The sequence below is a fragment of the Manis javanica genome, chromosome X, assembly GCF_040802235.1.
Source record: "Manis javanica isolate MJ-LG chromosome X, MJ_LKY, whole genome shotgun sequence".
NCBI classification, from domain to species: Eukaryota; Metazoa; Chordata; class Mammalia; order Pholidota; family Manidae; genus Manis; species Manis javanica.
The window spans coordinates 95,022,636-95,037,097 of NC_133174.1; the positions used below are offsets into that span (position 1 = coordinate 95,022,636).

Below are 14,462 nucleotides of genomic sequence, written 5' to 3' on the forward strand. Positions count from 1 at the left end.
AATCCTAAGATTTAAGGATCTCTAACGTGGGAGGAGTGGAAAAGAATTCTCTGGTACGAGGAAGCACGTATTATTAATACAATTAGGTGGCCTGCGTCTTTAATAACATTAAGTTCTGGCTTGGGGGGATCCAAGCAGGTGAACTCCTGACTGAACTAGATCTGTTCAGTGTGAGTGGAACTGGGGACTAGAATAGCTGAAAAACTTTGCTTAGTGGCTTTCCACGGCTGCATTCAGTTCAGCGCTCATCCCAGCTCTGTCTGCCGGCCTACTCCGGTATGGACGCTAGACGGCGCTGCCGGGACGCGCTTTCTTTCTCTCGGGAAAGGTAAGCGGGAAGTGCTTTTTTTTTTTTTAACCCGGTGATGAGGGACTCAGCCTTTCCCACTCTCCCTCCCCTACCCACACTTCCAAATCCAAATCCAAAGGGGTGTGAAAGAGGAGGAGGAGCAGCAGCAACCCTTTTCCGTGACGCGTCGGACCGGTTTTCTCTAATCCCCACCTCCTCTCCCGTGCAATCAGCCCGGAGGCACCAAACTGTTAGCGCGGAGACGCAGGTTTAGGTGATTTCCAATACCCCGACTCTAGGCATATTTTGGAGGTGGCAGCAGCTGTGGCGGGATGTGAGGCGAGCCCGGAGCGCACTTTCCGGCTGCTGCCCCCTCTCCGTCTTAGGAACTAGGGGAGACGTGTAGGCTTTTGGGCACTGCCTGTACAGGTTTTCCGGGAAAGGCTGGAGCAGCGAACAGGCTGGGGAGAGGCGAGCAGGCAGAGTTCGCACCTGCAGCCTGTGCTGCCTTGTAGGCGAGGGCTGCTATTCTCTGAGTGTGCGTGTCTCAGGAGGGGCATGAGGACCACGGGCTGAGGCGTGTCCCGCACCTGCATCCCACGGTGCATAATTTGGCCAAGGCAAGGTGCGGCTGGAGCACGGCTGCTCCGAAGCAAAGTCTTGAAGAAGGCTGAGAGACTGGCGATTTAGGAGACTCTGGGTATGGAGCCGAGAGGTGGTATCTGCCATGCTAGCGAAAGGGCAGAGTGGTTTAGGAGCCTTCTTTAATCTCTCCCAGTCCAGGTCCCCTTAAAGTCCGCAGAAGCTCCTTTGAACGCTAGAAAACCTGCTTGGGCGGAGAGAAGTTTCCTAGCATTCTCTTTGGCTAGGACAGGGAGTGGAGAAAGCAGGTGGACTGCTTTGTCCTCTGCTTTGGAAGACATCGTCTTCCCCACGTCTCCTCCAGCCTTACTGGCCTTTGGGCAGCCTATCCTGGTCACCCGGGAAGCGCGAGCCTGCACTCTAGAACCCAGCTCTCCTGGCCCTGTTCATCTCTCTCATCGCCCCAGGCATGGAACTGCACGCGTGAGCCCTGCTGGACATCGTCGCCTGTTTTGCAAGACTCAGGTAATGTCCATTCGAATAACCTGACACGTGACTGGTGCGAGCCGGGGAGATCGTGCTTGGCTTTCAGGTGACAGCAGGGAGCAGGCAGGCAGCGGTCAACAGGGTATCTTCCTCACCTGCAGCCCTGGTTCCTGCACCTGGAAACGCTTTCCGATTTTCTTTCTCTCCCCCTTCACCCTTCTAGAAAGTTTAGGGACCAGAGCTCTCAAGGCCAGAGGCTCCCCTCCTGGGAGGGACGCGTGCCGCCTGCCAGATGCCGGCGAGCGGGTGCGTTGCTTGTGTGCGGCCGGATCTCTGTGGTCCTTGTGGCTGGCGCGTGGACTCTAATCTGGAAAACACTTTCCGCCTGGGCCCTTCTTTCTGACCACGTTTCTGCCCAGAGCCAGGAGAGCAACTCGCAAGAGGATGGGGCTCAAGTTGGCTCCTGGGCGGAGCAGCGAGGGGTTCCCCAGCAGTGCGCTCCCGCTCCTGGGAATTCCCAGGGAGCATCAGACAGAGCTGTGGAGATCTGAGGCCATTCCTGCCCGCCTGTCCTGAGAACCTGAAGGGGCCACAGCTCAGAACCTGGGACACGCTGTCTCTTCTCCCCACAGGAATCACTGCTCCTCTTGAGCCGCTTATTCAGGTTGAATGATGTCCTTTGAATTATTGCTCAGGGAAGACTGACTTGCGCTAAGCAGCACTTCAACTCCTAGCGAAGAAACCCCAGAGAGGAAGAGGAGGGACAGCCGCTGTCTGTGACCCACCTTGCCTCTCGGGACCGGGGATTGGGGCACCCAGCTCGATGTGTCGCTGTCAGATGCTTAAGAAAAATACTTTGACAGAGACTTGGCAAAGGAAGTGTGTGTTACAGTAATTCTCTGCTCCAGGGGTTTCTTTGGCTCCTGTAGCCACCCCTCTCCCCAACTCTGGGACCCAGAGACTTAGGAGGGAGACAGTAAACAGGTATTTAAGGTTTTCTCCCTGCCATCCGCAAAAGTTGTGGCTGGACTGAAGTGCTGAAAAAGTACTTCTCCCTGAAATCTACTCTGGAGCCTACCATGGAGTGGTTTTATTGAGGAGGTTATCTATTCAGGAATAACTTACCTGCTCCATTCGTTCAATCTCACCTTCTACAGACTTCCAAGAAGAAATTCTCTCTTTTTCTGACTGGAGAGCCAAGTTGTAGATCATTAAGTGGGTGGCACAGCCAGGGGTCAGACTCCAAGTAGGAAGGGAGGAAAGACCACCTTAGTTACAGGACCCCTGGGAGAGAAGGAGTTAAGTGTCGAAGACATTTGTGGGGGACTGGGTGCCATTTCCCCACTGACACCCCCAACCCCTCCCCACCTCCCCAGTCCCTGCTCAGCTCTGGTGGCATTGGTGGGGGCCCTGGTGCCCAGGCAATGCTGTCCCCGTGGGCTTTTTGCCAACAGAGTGGCAAGTTTTTCTCAGCACTCTTTGCTTGCCTAGATGGGAATTAGGCAACTACTCTGGAGCATAGGCATAGTGAAATCTCCAAGTATATCTGAGCTGAGGCTTCAGGATAATTATCTGCTAGTGCCCATTCCACCCTTTCTCCTTTGCAGAGCAGCCTCTGCTATAGAACCACTAGGATCTTACCGCGTGTGGCTGGACCCAGTGCGGTGGCTCCAGCTCTGAGCTGCCCGTTCACCTTGTGAGCTCTCCAATCTGGGGGCTGTCCTGGGCTAGAAAGCCCGCAATTACCCGCGGTGGAAGCAGATGATTTAAATAGAAAGCATTTGAATGTGGGTTAAAGGCAGCTGCACCAAAGTCCCCTGGTAGTGGGAAAGAGAGGTAAGCCATGGATCAAAGCTGCCTCCTTACCTGTCAGCCATGGCGGCTTCTCTTTGTGCCCCACAGGCCAAGGCCAGTCCTTCAGAGGAGTAGGGTCGGGTGCTTAAGCTGGGCTGTGCTGGATGGCCGCTGCTGCCCTTATTGATTTCTCGGTGGTCTTAAGTCAGCTAGAGCAGTCAGGCCATTTTCAGCGTCTGTGGGGCTCCTAAATTAGGATTTATCTCTACTGAGGCTGAAAGGTGCTGGTGAGTGGTGAGGGATGAAAGGGTGTCCGTGGACTGTGGCTTTAAAACAAGAATGAGTCTTGACTTACCCGTTCATTTCCCAAGAAATGTTTCTTTAGTTGAGGAGAACTTTATTGTTTGCTCGTAATTGGTGACAGAGACCTTAAGAGCAGATGGTGCTTGCCCGGTGATCACAGGGATGGTGTGGCTTCCTGGGGATGAGCCCAAATTCCCTGCAACATATCCCCACAACTACAAAGCCATTTTATTTAGCTTTAAGAAGACATACTCTAAAGAGTCCAACCTTATAAAAAAGATGAATTATGAAGTAACAATTCCAGGTTAGTTTAGAACAGTAAACTTCACTCTCTAAATTAGGTTGGTTTACATAGTTCACTGAAGTGGCTCAGGGCAAAATGTTTGCTATTTGAAAGGCAAAAGGTTGGGAAGATGAAATGAGGTAAAAGATGGTTAAAATGATCATATACTTTGGTAAAGAATCTCCTTAAATGAAATGACTGCTGTCTGCAGTTTGATGGCCTGAGTAGATTCTGTGACAGGTTCTTTCAGTATGATGAAACTTAAAGGAGAAAAATACATTTTCTCCCTTGTACTTGGCTATTTCTGCAACTGTGATAGTAGTGGTCGCAGCAGGGACTGTTAGAAGAAGAATGCACCCATTGCTTTCTTCATTTGAAAAGTACTGTAAACTTCTTTAGTGAAAATGCATTGTAACCAAGTTGAAGGAAAAAAAATCTAAGTTGCAGCTGTTTAATAATAAGATTTAAAGTAAAGAAACATCACCACCAAACCTCAAGATGTGGGAAAACAGGGCTTTTCAGGGCTGCTTTCTAGCTTTAGCCAGGAGCCCACACCCCTTGAGCCTACAACGGAAAGCTGTGATCAGAGCTAACTTGGTGTAGAAAAGTAAATGTTGAATGTGAAATAGGGGCTTTAATTATCCTGAGCTAGGACTTGAAAATAAGCTTCTTATTAAGTTTAAACTCTGAGCTGTCTGTGTAAAGGGATTTGCCAAAGTAAAACATGCCTGGCCATTATAAGGTCTGGTGCAGAGATATACTTCATGGATCCATTTGGCCAAAGCTACCATAAATTCCAGCTGTTTGGGCTGGTTCCCTTTGAATGGGCTCCTAATGACATCCAAGGCACTGGAGTGAGTCTGTTGTGAGCTGTTTTCTCCCTAACCTCCCTGGCCACAGACAGAGCTCCAAATCTTTGATCAAATAACCTAAATATTCTCTGAACCAAGGAGCCCAGCTTTAGCCTCTGTCTTGCTTTATATTTCTCCTTAAATCTCATCTCTTCATGTAGTTGTACCTTGGCTTCCCTCCTGATTCCAAAATACTTTTTAATCTCACTTACTCTATTCCTTTATTTGGCTGTTTTGTTGGCATGTGAAATGTATTCAGACACTTAGGTTGATCCCCCACCCCCAATCTCATTTATCTGTGCCCTGCACTCTTCATCCTTTCCTGCCTCGTACATCTGTCTTTTATTAATTAAATACCCTGAATTCTGTCTCTGGAACAGGTTTTCTCCTTCATGTTCCTTCTGCCACCATTCCCTGTCGAGCCCTGTGGATTCTTTTCCTTGGTTTGTTCTTTTTTAAGTCCCAAATAGGGTGTTGTCTCCCATCAGTTTACCTGCTGGAATCATGCCTTTTAAAACTTATGGTTATGGCTGTGTTTGAGTCTTCTCTGTTATCATCTGTTAGTATGCCAGAATCGGTTGCTTTGTCTTGGCTTACTTGGGTGTGTATCACTATGGGAAATATCTAGGTCACTGTTGCAAATTTTTAACATTTATATTGTTTTATACAGTGTTAAATGCTTTTCCCCTTTTCTTACTGTTCAAAATAGTCTTGTGAAGTGGGTCATCTTTCTTGATCACATATGCTAGAAACTTAAGTGATTACCCCACGGTAAAACAACTAAGTTGGAAAACTTTATTTTATTGATATTGCAAATCTATTATTGCTCTGAGCTCAGATGACACTAGTCAGAAGTGACTTCATTCTCTCCCCATTAGCTATAAAGTCAAGACCAGATACTTTCGACAGAAATCTGAGGCCCCTTGAGGCCTAAACCAACCTAGTCAGTCTTATTTCTTACTACCTTCCTACTCAGATGATGATCTGGTTGGACCAGGCCACTCACCATTGTCCACTATAACCTTTGTTACCCGTCCTTTGTACCTTTGCTTATGTTCTTCTTTTAACCCAGAGTGTCTTCCTCCTCTTCCCTTCCATCTCTACTTTGCTGCCTATTGAGAATAAACCAAATTCAAGTGCCACCTCTTCCATGTAGCCCTTCCTAATTTCTCTCATGCTCCATAGCCAAAGTAACTTCTCCCTTCTTGGAACTCTCTTGACAGTGTTGATTTCCCTTTTATGGTACCTTGTTCTGAAACTATTATTGTCATTTATCACTTTATCTCCTCTACTAAAGTTTAAATTTCTTGAAGGCTGTCTTTGCTGTTTCTTATTCTGCAGAATGCCATATGTACAGGGGGCATTCATTGCATATTTGAGTGGCCATTGAGATCTCAGGGTTAGCCTTAACATTTTACTGAAAATCTCTATCTAAATGATAGTTTCAGGTTAAATAGGAAATTGCTAAATCTGTTATCAACCAATAATGCTATGAAGCAGTGTAATAGGACAGTGATTTTTTTAATAGTTATGTATTAGAACACTGTCAACTATAAAAATATTAATATAAAATGGTTTATAAATACACAAATTTTAAAATGCACAATATTTTATAATACATTTATACTTAATTTTTTATATTTAAATCTTTATCCAGATGGAATTAACATTGATTTAAATGAATATAGAGGTAGCTTTATTAAATATCCCCTCATATGACTAGCCCTGTTGTCCTAACCATTTACTGAAAAACTTATCTTTTCTCCCAACCCATGGGTTTAAAATGCTCCTTTATATCTCAAAATCCATAGCATACTTGGAAATGGTCCACTATTTCCAAAGAAATAGATACTGTTTTGTTACATTGATTAGTCTCTTCCTGTACAAGTATCACAGTATATGATTATTGTAATTTCTAGTGTAATTTACATGTGGTAAAGCAAGTTCCCTGATCTTCAAAATTTCATCTGGAATTTATTTTGATGTTTGATATGATATAAAATATCTCATATTTGCTCAAGTGGAGTCAAAGTGCTTCCAATAATGTTACTGATTTGTGTTCTGAGAGGAAAGGAGAGTGGCAGCACTATGGCACTGGGGACTGTGAATAACTGCATAAACCCACAAAAGGAGTCACCTTTGTGAACGTATTTCCAGGCAGATTCTGGCATACTAATCTCAAATGCGAAGAGCCACTGTCGCATAACAGCATTGTCCCAAAGAACTTTCTACAGCAATAGGAATATGGTATGAGTACACTTTCCAGTACAGTAATCATTAGCTACATACAGCTATCAAGCACTTGAAATGTGGCTAGTGTGACTGAGAAACTGAATTTTTAGTTTTATTTCATCGTAATCAATTTAAATTTATACAGCCACATGTTTACTGTTGAGATTAAGGAGGATTTCCTAATTTTATGTATACTGAAGACTTAAAAACACTACCTTCAAAGAAGTCTATATGGTAAAAAAAACAACAACATAATCAAGATTAAAAAACCAACAAACTAGGGATAATATCTGTGACACATAGTAAAGGGTAAATATCCTTACTATTTTAAAGAACTTTTGCACATCAATTAAAAAAATGTCCTTGTAGAAAAATGGTGAAAAGTTATGAACAGAATATTTATAAAAGAAGAATACCAATAGACAAACACATTTTGCAATAAAAATTAATAGTTTTCACCTATCGAGAAGGTTTAAAAGATTAACAAAACAGTGTTGACAAGGCTGGGGGGATATGGATGATTTAATGCACTGTTTAAATTGCTATGTTTCTAGAGGTTTATTTGGCAATCTATAAAAATGTACATACCTTTTATGTTCTAGCAATTTCACTAAGAATTCTAAGATAAATGCATGTGCTAAAATATACATCCACAAGAATGTTCATTAATGTTTTGTTTATAGCAACAAAGCTTTGGAAACCACCTAACTGGCTGTAATAGTGGATTAACTAGGTAAATTATGATGCATCAATTTAACCAATTACCATGTACACATTAAAGATGATGTAGACCTACATTTACTGATATGGAGAGATATCTATATGTGCAATTTAATGGAAAATGTAGGTTACAAAGCATAATTCAATTTCTGGATACTTGATTTTCTGTACATCTACATGTGCATATAAGCATATGCACATGTAGAAAATGTGTTCACCAAAATGTTAATTATAGGTGGAAGGATTTTGGATTTTCTCAAGAAAATGTGCTTTTAATTTTTGTATTTGCAGTGAGAATAATACATGGTGTATGTAAAATGCTTATCTCAGTACACAATACTCAAATGCTTAATGCATGGTAGTAGTTATGCTTATATAATTTACAAGATAAGCTAGTCAAAGTTAAATGCAAATTTCAGAAGCATTCAAGTGTTGAACAAAAAAAATGAATAATGAGAATAAAAGTAACTTGGGAGAACTTTCAAATAAATGGAAAGATCAGTAGATCATTTTATTTAACATTGAAAATGGATATGTGTAAAACATGCAATAACAAAGATAAGCTGGGACAAATAATTGCAATATATGGTAGGTAAAGGCTTATGTAATATACTCCAAAGTACATATTTCAATCATCTAACCACCTCCAAATAATAAAGGGTTATTTGGATTCTCTTTTTATATTATAAATATATGCATATATACATACATAAAGTTACTGCAGCATTTCTGGTGAGCTATGGATTGGTGGGGAAAGGATGACACACTGTAATTTCCTGATTTAATCAGGTAAGGGGAAAGCCCATAAGGTGGGAGCAGATACATCATATCTTAGCATGGAGTTTCCCTATAGATTTACAGCTGCCAGTGCCACTATGTGTACAGGAAACAGTCCTGCCAGATCTAAAACTACAGTCAGTTTTTCCCCCTGCAGCTTTAGGTGGTTTTTTTTTTTTTATACTCAGTCTCTGTCACCATTCTGAGAAAACACTTGTACTAACCATCTGTGTACTTCCATCTAATGGGATATTTAAAACTAACAACACACTTTTCTGGTTCTTGAACCAAACATAGCGTTAACAAGGCCACATGCTCAAGTGGGAGAGAGAGTCAGATAAATGCCCAGATGTCCTAGGACAAAATATCCATCCACCTTCAGCTTTCTAGGATATGGAAAAGTTCATTTTCCTGAAGTGTACATCCTAGTTCTTATTTAATATCCTTTTTAATGGGTGGTTTTGACAGAGTTTGAACCAAAAACTGTGACCAAAAATTATGTATGGATATGAACAAACATATATACACACATACATATATGTATGTAATATATATGTATAGTAATGATAGCTAACCTTTATCAGGGAGTTATGTTCTGGGCACTCTTCTAAGTGCTGTATATGTATTAACTCATTTCATTCTCATAACCTGCCTCATTGGGAAGTAGGTAGTGTTTTTATTTTCAGAAGAGAAAACTATCAGAGAAGTTGAATAATTTGCTGAATAATTTGCCTAAAGTCACAAAGCTATTGAAATGGCTGTTGTGGGATGAGAACTCAGCCAGTTTAGCTCCAAAACCCATGCATTTAAGCATGATACAAAACTATATATATGTGCTAGGGTAATTTAGTAATTTTTTTTCCAGATGCTGTTGTAACAGGTTATTTTTAGTTCCTTTGTGTAGCTTCCAAATTTTCTACAATTAGGATATGTTACTTCTGTAATCACAAAAATACATGATATTAACAATTGAATTAAAGCTTCAGATTGAGCCATGGACATAGCTCCGTCAACTATTTTATCTTTTTTTTTTCCTAAGTAAGCCATTAGCACCATGGTACAGAATAATCAAAAAGCCCATTTATTATTTGGAGGTGGTACTTGCAGTCTGTTGATAGATAGATGACTGCATTTTGCAGTTGAAAAGGGTAATGGGAACACCCTGAACCTTTTGCTTTGAAGCCTAAAATACACAGCTGTTTCCAAGTTGAATGCATGGAGAAGCCTTGTGACCCCTTTGTGATACTGCTTCCCTTTTTATCCAGCCTGAGACTCTGTCGTATACTCCTCTTGCTGATATCCTTATCTAACTCTAGATTCATTTGGTCACTAAATGTGCCCAGAAAACCACCCCCATTCTTGGATCAATCTAACAACTACTCTCTGTGTTTCAACATCTATGGCTGAACTCTGCTACAACCTCATCTGGGCCTTCAGAGCTGCTAGGAAGACTTTTTACATGTAACTCTCCAGCTTCCCATGGTATCTATTCCAAATAGTCACTCCTCATCTCAGGCTACATTATCCCATTCAGGCAGGTTCTCTTGCCTTATACTTCACTGTCAGCCTTGACTTTCTAGCTCTATGCTCACATATGAGTGTGTGTGTGTGTGTGCATCACTCTTCCTCTCCCACCTTTCCCATACTCACCGAATTCCCTAGGTTTGTTCAAAGTGAATAATTCCACTGGATCCTGTGTTTAGGAATTTCATGTCCTCCATTATCCTTATAAGCAGAGAGATTAACATTAGATAGTAAAAAGGACTTCCCCCCATTTTAACCAAGGAGAAAGATGAATATCAATCTCTGTGGCTTGAAGGTTTGGTAGAAGGAAGTTGAGAGAGCTTTCATCTGACTTCTGTTTCCTAATATCTTCAACTTCTTGTTCCATGATCTGTCCTGTCGTACCATTGAACCCTCTTCTGGTGGAACTCAGCCCTGGATCAGCTCAACTGTCCGTTGCCTGCATTCATTGACCTGAGCGCAACGGGAAAAACCCACGAAGCTGTGTAGACTGGTATTTATAAATTCATAATATCAACCTCATTTGAACCCTCAATGTTATGTAGATATTTTTCTGTGTTTTATAAGGAGCCCTTTTCCTCAAGCTTCAAATTGGCTATTTTAAACTTCCTTTTCAGCTACCTCCCCACTCGCTCTCAAGATGACACTGTCTGCTAATTCACATAGAAAACGGAAGTCAAGTGAAAGCTCCCTCAAACAAAAAGACACAGTTATTAACTCCAGGGAAAATAAAAAGTTGTAAAAACAAGGAAATGGAATCATAATATACTATTTAGCTCAGAAGTGAACATTCATAATAGCATAAAATTGTGGCATATCTTTATTTGAAGAATTGGGGGAGTGTAACTTGTCATTATCTTCCATACTAGGAACTCAGTAGATTATATATAAAATTGGCTAATTAAGAAGTATGAGCATATGATTTGTAAACATGGAGATAAATAGAAGAAACGGCTTAAAAAAGTTTTCTTTTGGACGAAGGGCTCAGTAGTGGGGGTGGACAGAGGACTGCTGTTTTATGTTAGTATGTCTTGTAATACTGATTAACTATTACTTGGAAAATAATACTTTTCAAAAAGTTAGATGCAGAGAAAGGACACGATTCCATTAAAGTGTGTGTGTATGTGTGTGTCTTTGTGTGAATAAGGATAGAAAACAGTGGGGAAGGATTGATTTCAAATTGATACATTTTGGGAGGGAGATCAGAAGAGATATGAACTTTTTCTTTATTCACCTCTGTTTCTTTAATTCATTATAAAAAATACACTTGATATTTTAAAACTCAGATTTAAATGGCTCTTATGATTTTCCCCCCTGTTTCATGGTAATGGATTTGCACTGAGTCTTTTTTGATAGGCATAGCAACTTACACTTAGAAAAATTTCCACTACTTTTTAGTCATGCCTGAAGGTCACCTACTTTATGATTTCCCTCTGATAGAAAAGTTGGCAGAAACTGTTTTCTAAAAAGACCTGGCTCCTTTAAATAGATCCCACTAGGTATACAGAGTGGTTTTAGAACCTTGGATAGGAAATGTCACTAGACAGCTTCATTGGCCTCCAAAAGCCCATGGTTGAAGACTGTTTTCCAGTTAGGCTGTTTTTCAGCATTTGTGTCGGGAACCACAGAGACCTTCTTGGGTCTGGTATTCTCTTCTTGCAACTTACATTTGCTACTTTCTACTTTCTGCAAATGCTGGCAAAATAGGAGCCCTTTTGTTATCTAGTTCACACAAGACTAAGTTGAAAAAAAGTATTGATTGATTGGGCACTGGAAGTGTGCCAGACACTGACACTTATGGAGCAAGTCTGTGAGGGAGGTATATATTCACAGGAAAAAAATAGAGTTATGATAAAGAGGGTGCCTGACGTAATGAACAGTGCTATATTGGAATTCATAACCTCAGATCCCTTTGACTCTATCTCTACCATACTCTGTAACCTTAAACATGTCACTTCGACACGCTAGTCCTAAATTTCCTTCTCTATAGAATGGGAAGATTGGGCTAGATCAATGATTCTCAGCCTTTAGTGTGCACTGGAGTTACCCAGAGTGCTTGTTCCAAAGGCAGCTTCCTGTGGTGTCACCCCCCAAATTTACTGAATTAGAATTTCAATGAGGGGGTGGGGAGTGGGCAGTAGTTATTTTTAATAAGCTTCTTTGGTGGTTCTGATGCATGTGGTTCTTGAACCATACTTCGGCAAATCCTGGACTCTCATGGTCTTTTCCAGCTCTAACATCCATGACACAATATCCAGGTGTTAGTGGTAGGGATGTGATTGAAAGGAGAAGCAGGGGTTGAAGGAAAGGTTTTTCTCTTTATTCACTGAGTCAGCAAATGAAGTGCCTGGTGCCTGTTATGTGCCTACTGTTCATACATATTTTATTGATTTTGGTAACTTGGGAAGAGATTGGGGAATAAAGAATGGTACCTTTTAACATCTGGGCCAGTGTTTAGTGATGTGCACATTAAATTAGAAACTGCTGTAAGAAGTTATATGATTACTCACAATGGCTAAAAAGTAGAAATGACCCAAGTCCATCAACTGATGAATTGATAAATTGTATATAATTGTAATGGAGTATTATTTGTCAGTAAGGGAATGAAATCCTGATACCTGCTACAAAATGGGTGAGCTTTGAAAATGTCCTAATCAAAAGGAACCAGACACAGAATGTCACATATAATTCCATTTATGTAAAGTGCTCAGAATAGGAAAGTCAGTAGAGATAGTAAGATTAGTGGTGGCCTGGGCTTGGAGCATGGAGTTGGTTCAATGGGGAGTAACCGTTAGTTGGTATGGGGATTCTTTTTGGAGTGATAAAAATGTCTGAAATTGTATGGGTGGCTGCACAAGTCTATGAATATACTAAAAACCATTGACTTAGACACTTTAAATGGGTGAATTTATCAGGTGCAAGTAATATATATCTCAATGATGCTCATTTATATGTATTTATAAAGAAGCTGTAAGATCACTTGTTGCCTATTCACCAAGTTGGAAGAAAGTGTACCAACCGTTAATGTAAATGGGAAATCAAACTCATGCTAGTTTTATCAGTCTGTTTTATATGCACACGTTTTAAATCACTCTTTGCATGGGTTTTAGGAGTCCATCCTGTGGCTAGCTGGATATTCTGAAGCAATTTGTTAGTAATGTGTAAACCTTTGTTGGATTTGCTTTAATTAAGTTCAATTCAATTTTCAAATTATTTGTCCAAAACAAACTAGAGCAGCTGGTATGGGTGTTCTCAGCCTTGCCTGCTTTTGTAGTTGTGTAAATAGCAGAACAGTGTGCGTGCCTTGAAAAGAGATTTCAAAATAGAGTGTCTCTAATGTAGTAGCATTTAGGCAGAAAGTGGTGTACTTTAGATTGAATAAAAAATTCCAATATACTCTTTAAATTACCTGGCTTCTCAGGGTACTGGTCTCCCTGCTGCCACCCCAGGAAGAGCTTGGGTGTTTTTACGTTACATTCTTAATTCTGGAATATAAGTCTTGGTGTCGTGGGAGTTGACCATTGTTTCTCTATTTTAGAATGCATGAACTCTTAAGAAAGGGGCATCTCTTTTTCATCTCTGGGTTCCCAGAAATTAGTACAGTGTGTTGCACCTATTTAGTTCCTAATGGATGTTTGTTTAATGAACGAATGTCTTCTGCAGTGTTCTCTAGCTAGCTTCCTTCATGCAAATAGCTTCTGGTCTTGCCTTTCAGTCCCCGTGTTCTGAGGTGAATATGCAGATTCAGCCCTTTGCTATATACACACTGACTTGTAGCATATGAATTTTCAGGTACCTAAATATTAATCACACGCCAAAACCTATTAGCTAATAGCTGGTCTGTAAACCATATGATGAGATTAGAAGCATATAGGAAAGTACCCCCCACAAATCCATCGCTGAATATAAATTGAAATTTAATTTTACTCAGTTTCAACTCTCCTATCATTTTTATTAGTCTTCACAGTAAAAGCTATTCAAGGGGCCCACACAGTGCTGCAAAAAATTAGCATAGACACTTATGTGCCCAGAATTTCTAAATGGCTTAGAACCTTCTTAATAAAGATCACAATTTGGACCTTTTGCTCTTTTTGCTTCTGAAAATTGGAACAAAGTTAAATCTTATGTCTTGGGACTAATCGAAAATCGAAGCCCAGACGTCCCATTTGCTTTGTTTGAGAGAACACACACATGTTGTTGGTTATATTTAGAGATGCATAATTTAAAACACTTTTATATTTGTATAGCACTTTAAAACTTTTATAGCCCTAACATATCGAATATTTCACTTCAGACTCAGAACAGACCTTCCAGATAAACCAGGGCGTAGTATTAAAATCATAGGGCTCAAAGGCACCTAAAGAAAAGTAGTTTAACTGCCCACCCCACTTGGCAGGTGCCAAAATGGAGACACAGAGAAGGTTACTGGTTGGCTCAAGATGGTACTGTAGGTTTTCCTATGTGAAGCATTCACTTTATAAATTTCTAATGACACTCACAGGTAGACTGTGTTACCAAAACCACTGGTGCTCAAGGTTGCCAGACAAGGAGAAGAACCTGGAAGTCCAGGACTTGGAGTTCTAAGCATGACTTCTCTCTCCCTCTGTACCTTTTATACATA

The 14,462-nt window shown here is 41.0% G+C and overlaps 1 protein-coding gene across 1 annotated transcript in view; it reads left to right on the forward strand.

Moving 5' to 3' along the window:
• The first annotated feature begins 366 nt into the window (after positions 1-366).
• IL1RAPL2 (interleukin 1 receptor accessory protein like 2) overlaps positions 367-14,462 on the forward strand; it is a 1,159,060-nt gene continuing 1,144,964 nt past the window's right edge. The window contains exon 1 of the mRNA XM_073227767.1: positions 367-1,396. The gene's annotated coding sequence lies outside the window, so the exon portion shown is untranslated. The remainder of the gene's footprint in view (positions 1,397-14,462) is intronic.